We start from the raw sequence: 8,144 nt of genomic DNA, 5'->3' as shown, positions 1-8,144 counted from the left end.
TATATGAGTGGTTGGCGTTAGGAAGGGCATCCAGCTGTAGAAACTCTGCCAAATCAGACTGGAGCCTGGTGTTGCCATCCGGTTTCACCAGTCCTCAGTCAAATCGTCCAACCCATGCTAGCATGGAAAGCAGACGTTAAACGATGATGATGATGATGATGATGATATATATATATATATATATATATATGTATGTATGTATATATGTATGTATATATATGTATGTATACACAGACATATATATGCATAGAGATAGAGATAGATAGATAGATAGATAGATAGATAGATAGAGATACACAGCCACATACATACAAATATATACCTCACCACACACATATACATATGCATACATTGACATATATTAATCTTTGTTACAAAAAAAAGAAACAAAAACAATTTACGATGAAGCTGAAGAAATGCTAAGTACTATTATGTGTAGAGTACATGTTTATTAAACATCATCAAAAAGTGGGGTTTCGGTGCCTTCGAGGTTTCGCTCTGCTTCAGTTCTTCCGATAAAATTCATGTTCACGCACGCACGTACGCGCATCTAGAGGCGATTGTGCTGCACAGTTGAATTATTTTCCCTTTAAACTCCAATCGAAGGAGAATCGATATAACAATGTCTCAGTTTGTTTGGAGATGTATATTACTGTGTTATTGTTATGGCAAAATTTAGTAGGGAAACCATAAATTCCAAGAATTGTGTTGTAATGAAATTTATGAATAACATTACAAGCAATGCATTGCGTCATCGATTCATTTATCTTACCTCTATTAATCCCTCGCATCTGGTGCAATGGCATAATCTACATGCATTGGAAAAATATACCGGTACTTCCACGCAGGTTCCGGGTTCAGTCCCACTGTGTGGCACCTTGGGCAAGTGTCTTTCACTATAGCCTCGGGCTGACCTTGTGAGTGGATTTGGTACTCCAGCATGGCTACAGTTAAATGACTGAAACAAAAGAATAAAAGAATGTATTTATATATATATAAGGGTGGATGTGTGGTAAGTAGCTTGCTTACGAACCACATGGTTCTGGGTTCAATCCCACTGCGTGGCACCTTGGGCAAGTGTCTTCTACTATAGCCTCGGGCCGACCAAAGTCTTGTGAGTGGATTTGGTAGACGAAAACTGAAAGAAGCCCGTCGCATATATATATATATATATATATTTATGTGTGCATCTTTGTATCTTGTTTTGTACCCTCACCATCGCTTGACAACCGATGTTGGTGTGTTTACGTCCCCGTCACCTAGCGGTTCGGCAAAGACACCGATAGAATAAGTACTAGGCTTACAAAGAATAAGTCCTGGGTAGATTTGTTCGACTAAAACCCTTTAAGGCGCTACCCCAGCTTGGCTGCAGTCAAATGACAGAAACAAGTAAAAGAGTAAAAGAGAATAATCACGCACAAAACACGTCATGTGACAATGTCCTGGTTACAATACTCTGGGACACGTTAGTCTTAGCTAGAAATATAAAAGGAAACCTGCAAGATATGACAGGCAAAGGTTAATGGCTCGGAAAATCCTAAGCATTATAGATAGGTATCTTGATCCCTTCCAAATAATACGCTTTTTGAAAGGAAGTAAAAATGTTGGCAAAGTGCTTGAATTAAAAAAATATTACGTAGTGAAGGCGCATAGCTCAGTGGTTGGAACATCGGGCTCACAATCATGAGGTAGTGAGTTCGATTCCCGGATCGGGCTGTATGTTGTGTTCTAGAACAAGACTTTATTTTATGTTGCTCCAGTTCACTCAGCTGTTGAAATGAGTTGCGACGTCAGTGGTGCCAAGCTGTATCGGCGTTTGCCTTTCCCTTGAATAACATCGGTGGCGTGGAGAGGGGAATGATGGTTTTCCATAAACAACCTTGCCTGGACTTGTGCCTTGGAGGGTAACTTTCTAGGTGCAATCTCATGGTCATTCATGACCGAACGGAGATGATTTTGCCTTTTGCCCTTTACGTAGGTCATGAATGTTAAAACGGTACGATTATAATAGTTGATGGCCACTACCACTCTGTATGGTAATAAGAAAACCATTAACAAAAACATTACAGCAACACTAAGTGCTACAATGCATATCACATATTCAAACACGATCACCTCCCAATAAAATAATGCTTTCATAAATAAAAGCAACAATAAAATACCACGAGAACAACAAAGTTACCGAAGCAGCCTTTATATGTGGTTGTAAAGGCTTTCTATCACATGCTAGAAACGTTTTTGCGTCACCTGTTTACAAAAACCAGCCACATTCCCCTCAAATTATTCTCCACCGTCTCGGAAATGAGCAGATGATAGATTCTCAGATGCATATCACTAAAACGATAAGACACTCATAGTTTGCGGGCTTTTTTTTTATGGATCTGTTCGATTTGGTTTGCTCTAAGGCTAAGCGATAACTAAAAGAACAACATATATTTTTAGTCAGGGCTGGTTTGGTGCTGGAATGCAGAAAACAATGTCTGACCAATGACAAAACCTCTACGTGGCCTCCTGACATACTATGAATCATTCATGCATCTTTTTAATAAATTAAGACCCTTACGCGGACGTACAAATTCAACATCAATCAATCCTGACTTCACCAGCCTTGGAGGGCTTCAAGTTCCTCCCCATATGTACACACACACACACACACACACACACACACACACACACACACACACACACACACACACACATTTATATGTGTGTGTGTGTGTGTATATATATATAGTCAATCCAAACAAGAACAAGCAAGAAAAAACAACAACGCGAAGACATGAAACAAGTACTGTGTTATTGGACGCTCGGGAAAGGAAAGAAAAGAAAGAGGATTTCACGTTTCAAGCAGAGCTCTTCATCCGAAATATAGAAGAAGTCCAAAGAAGGGAAGACGGAAAAAGAAAATCGCCAACGATACACACGCGGTCACATATTGAAATGACCGGAAGGGAATGGGTGAAGAAAACGTTCTACAAACACACGTGTGTAAATTCCTTCGATAGATGGTCAAATGAAGGACTGGATGTAGAGTTATGTAAATAAAAAACGACCCAGATCATCCTGAAGAGAAAGAGCTTTTGAAAATATCTAGTAAAAAGTCTTGAATCAAGTTTCAATTTTTAAACTAGTAATTGCTTCTCCTACCATTCCTGCTCTTCGCTACAGTATAAAACAAAAACAAAATAACCAAAGCATTATTCTTATTAGTTACTGTAATATTCATCGCTTAAACTACGCCTATGTTGACCAAAATTAAAGTATCGCTTCTATTAAATTCAGAGATTCACAAGTTCATGTACGTGATATTCTCATTTACTGCAATACAGCAAGGTAAACAAAGTAAATGACATTACTTTTCTTCTGGTAAGTAATATTATGTGACCAATTGAAAAAATTCCAGTCAAAGACTAAGTTGAATTACTAGATAACAGCATAAAAGAGTCAGTGAAATGACTGAGACAACAGCTTCTAGAATTTGTCAGCTTTCTCATTCATTCACAACTAACAAATTTCAAATCAAGAAACAGTACAAATAACAGAATTCTCAGCTCAAAATATATTGAGTATTAACAATGGAAAACAACATTTGTGCTTCACTACTTCTTGGCATTACAGAATCAATAGCTTTCCATTCAAGTTTTATAAACTGTCAACGACAGTCACAGAATTTCTACTTCATGTTTTGCTAGCCTCCATTTGGCACGCATTTACCTAAAAGCATTGATACCTCGCTCTGAACTCTTTCATTATAAAGTATGTCTTCATATATACGGCTTTACAGCGTACTTATTGTGAACATTTTGTAGTCTCTTGGTTGCTCTCCGAGAACAATTGAGTTAATTTATCATTTTCTTAACTAAGCACCGGGTGGCTGTGCAGTAAGAAGTTTGCTTCCTAATTATAAGGTTTCGGGTTCAGTCCCACTGCATGACATCTTTATAGCCACTAGCCGACAAAGCCTTGTGGGTGGATTTGATTTATACATATATGTGTGTGTGTATGTGTGTGTGTGTGTGAGAGAGAGAGAGAGAGACTTTATATTTATGGCTGTCATCACTACTTGATAATGGGTGTTAGTTTGTTTGCATCCCCGCTAAATTAGCGGTTTGGCAAAAGAGACCGATAGAATAAGAACAAGTCTTAAAATATAAGTACTCCTGGCGATTCGTTCGACTAAACCTTTCATGGTATAATGTCAATTCGACCACATCGATTCTATGGTTGTAGTAACGCTTCGTTTTGTTGTGTGCAGAATAAAAACAACAAGGAAACCAGAGATTATGTAATGCAGCTCATTAGCTTACTGCTGGTTCTTCTTAAAGATACACTGCAGTTAAAACTGAGTGGTAATGAATCCTCGGCTATGGTAGAGTGCATTTCACTTTTGAAGCTCCGACAAAGCTATAAGGTGACGCAATATGTACTCAATTATAAATGCATTGTATTTTAAGGCAGAAACAGCTGTAAGCTAATGAAGTTCATTACATAATTTCTTGTTACCTTGTGATTTATTTCATTACTTATCATGCTTTGTAGTCGACTTACGCTATTTTCTGAGGCATATGTATATTGAGTCGTAACACCAGGTTGTTAGTGTTATTATTTAACTGAATACCACGCATCCATTTCCAAATAAGTTTAAATTTATTTTAGCCTTTTTTGATGCGACTCTGTACTGTTTTCTCCCCTATCCTTTCGAATTCCCTTTTCTCCCTTTAACCTTTTTTATCTGTCTCTCTCTCCCCTCTTTCTCTTTTTTTCTCTCTCTCGTTGCACACACGTGACTATCGTCCATCTTTTCCTCACGTGCCCATCTTTCTTTCCTACACGGACGTTCTAAGGACTGGACGTCTACCTCCTTCTATCTTTTCTTTCCAAAGAAAATATTTCTCTCAGCGTTCACTATTTTCCCCTCGTTCAGGTCTAACGACCGTCCATCTTTGTTTTCGTTTGGTTTTCCTGTATGTCACCAGTGTCTTGTTTTTTTGTTCCTAAATTTGGGAGCAACTGTCTTCGAAGACTCATATTGTCGTTGATTGCTCGAAATGGGAAATAGATAGACGGCCGACAACTGATGAAGGGTCATTCTTGGTTTGGAATTACTTGTCTTCTTTTTTCTCTCGTTATTTGCGTATTTAACTCATTTGTTTTCGTATTTCATGTTGTTTACTGTTGGTACATATGTATGTACCCTTACACACACACACACACACACACACACACACACACACACACACACATGCACGCACACACACATGTATACACAGCTTTACATTCTGGCGTTTTTGGTCAGCGAGAGTGATGTGGAGTTCCGTCGTGTTGACACTGAAAAACTAGGTCTCGTTCTGAGACTGACAAGCGACAATGAATACTCAGATAAATATGACCTTAGTTGTTTCTGCCCCACTAGATCGATAAGAAGTAGACACTGCCCCACTATAACTTCTATGGTCAGGAATACCCTCAAAGAGATGAAATGGGTGGACCCGAGAAATACGGACCTCCGAAAATAATGATCAGGTTAAAAAGATGATCGCACATGCGGTGGGTGCGAGTACCAAAACCACACTCAAGGTCCATATATTTAAGTTTAATAATAAGATATACTCCTAAGAGGAAGGTACAGCCATCGGTGTCAGTATTGCTGGTGATGTAGCTAACCTATTTATGGTATGGTGGGATAGGAGACTTATAGAGAAATTAGCAGAGAACTCCATAAACCTAACCATGTACTCCTGCCACGTGGATGATATCAACATAGTAGCCAGAGCACCCCTATAAGACAAAGTTGATGATCTAGAAGCTAACACTATGGAGAGTATCCAGAAAATAGCTAACTCTATCCACCAGAGTATAAAAACAGCACACACAATAGACTACCCTAGTAAGCACCCTAACCATAGATTACCCGTTTTAGACACTGAACTCTGGCTAGAAACGTAGAACGGTAAGGTCTTGATCCTTCACTCTGTTTATGCCAGGCCCATAGCCTCTAAGTACCCTGTTTACATGAATGCAACGATTGTGGACAACGCCAAGTTCAACATTCTCGTAGCTGACTTGGTGAGAGTGATGAGGAACGTGTCTCGCATGTGCGACTCTATGGAATTGGAAAGACATATACAACACTTTTCTGGCTACAACCAAAGGGACAGGATTAGAGTGTACAAAGGAGCTAGGACTAAGTACAAAGCCATCATAAAGAGTGATGCTAAGGGGATCTGCCCGCTGTATAGGAGTAAATCCTGGAACAGCACAAAAAGGACCAGTAATAAGATAAATAAGGCCAACATTTGGTATGACAACAAAAATTACCAGTGTCATGCTCATTGATAATACCCCTTATGGCGAACTAGCCTTTTTAGAAAAACATTAAGTAAGGCTAATCTACGAATTAAAGTAGTAGAAAGGCCTGGCGCCCCTTTAAAATCTCTGATCTGCAATACCTATCCCTTTGATAAGTCTCCCTGCGTGGAGTACAATTGTGTTGTATGTAGGATGAAACAACAGGTTAACTGTAAGGTTAGGAATGTAGTGTATAGCTTACGATGTACTGAGGGACGGTGCGGAGACATGACAACTACCGACCGTACGAGAGATTGCACGCAGCATAGGAAAGCGTATAGGTGAACATTGGCGTGAGCTCAAAGAGTGGAAAAGCTCGTCAGTGCTACTAGCATGCTCAGGCAGAACATGGAGGCTCGATTAATAGCATAGAGGTTAAAGTACTATCGACACATAAAACTGACACGACGTTCAGATAGATTACAGAAGCCACACACATAACAGTAAACAGACCGAGCTTCAGTAGAAAACATGAATGGGACAGTAATGAAACAGTAATGGCCACCACCATACCACATGACTAAAGATAGAAGGGATGTGAAGAGAGAGGGAAACGGAAAAAAGAACCCGTAAATAATACACAGAAACATACAGGGCAATACACACACAATAGACATATATGCACTTACCTGTGATACTTATGAGAAATAGAGATAGTTGTATAAAAAAGTAAATAAATACATATATGTATAAATAAATAATCTAATATATAAAATAGAGATGTCTGTGTATTCGCTTTTCACGTGAAATCGACTTCACCAAATGCTTCCATACTTGTGATGCATGAATAATTTGACCTCGGATAAATGTTAGGCTCTTCATTTGATTTTTTTAATTAAAAATAAATAATATTTCTTTATATTTAAGATTCACTTCTTTAAAAAGGTTCCTCAATGTCAACTTCCGGTTTTGACGTAACAACGGCAATAAGCTTCACTCTCTACTTTGACGTTTTTGTACCAAATGCTTACATACTTGCGATGCAATGTCAACTTCCGGTATTGACGTAGTTTCTCTCTCTCTCTCACTCTCACACACACAACACACGCGCGGCGCGCACACACACACACGTGTGTCTTTGTAAATATGTTTGTATACATTTATGTATGTGTGTGTTTGTAAGAGACAGAGTGTGAGTGAGTCAAGGGGTGTGTTGTCATATGCATCCATCATTTTTGGATGTATGTGTGCGTGTGTGTGTGTGAGAGACAGAGTGAGAGAGCGGTGTGTAAGTAGTATTTACTCTCTCTCTCTCTCTCTCATACACACGCATACACACACACTCACACATAAAGACGTATGCATATTTATGCATGTACGTATACATGACAACAAACCTCTCTCTCTCTCTCTCTCTCTGTCACACATACACACACGTCGATTTCTTCTGATGTTTGATACTCTGTGTGTGTGTGTGTGCGTGCGTGTGTGCGTGCGTGTGGGGTTCCACAACCGCCATTTATTTCAATTACTTTTGTGAGGATATTCACGTAAATTATTTTTTTCATTTAATCTCCATTTTAATTTTGGTAAAAGTTTCCAAGTACCAATGAGGCTTCTTGGCGCATCTTCAATTTTCCCATTCATGAGAGGCGCCCAGCCACCATTCATCTGAGAGTCCATCTACAGAATGTCCTCAAATTTCTATACAGCATATTTTGCTTTTTTTCTTCCAGTATATATGCAACAATTTCATTCCCTGGCAACGCCGGGTGCCTCTGCTAGTTAAATATATAAATATATCTACCACATACCTGTGATAAATGTAAGAGAGATAGATAAAATAAATAAAACTA

Source organism: Octopus bimaculoides, chromosome 6, assembly GCF_001194135.2.
Source record: "Octopus bimaculoides isolate UCB-OBI-ISO-001 chromosome 6, ASM119413v2, whole genome shotgun sequence".
Lineage (NCBI taxonomy): Eukaryota > Metazoa > Mollusca > Cephalopoda > Octopoda > Octopodidae > Octopus > Octopus bimaculoides.
This window is presented reverse-complemented; position numbering follows the sequence as displayed.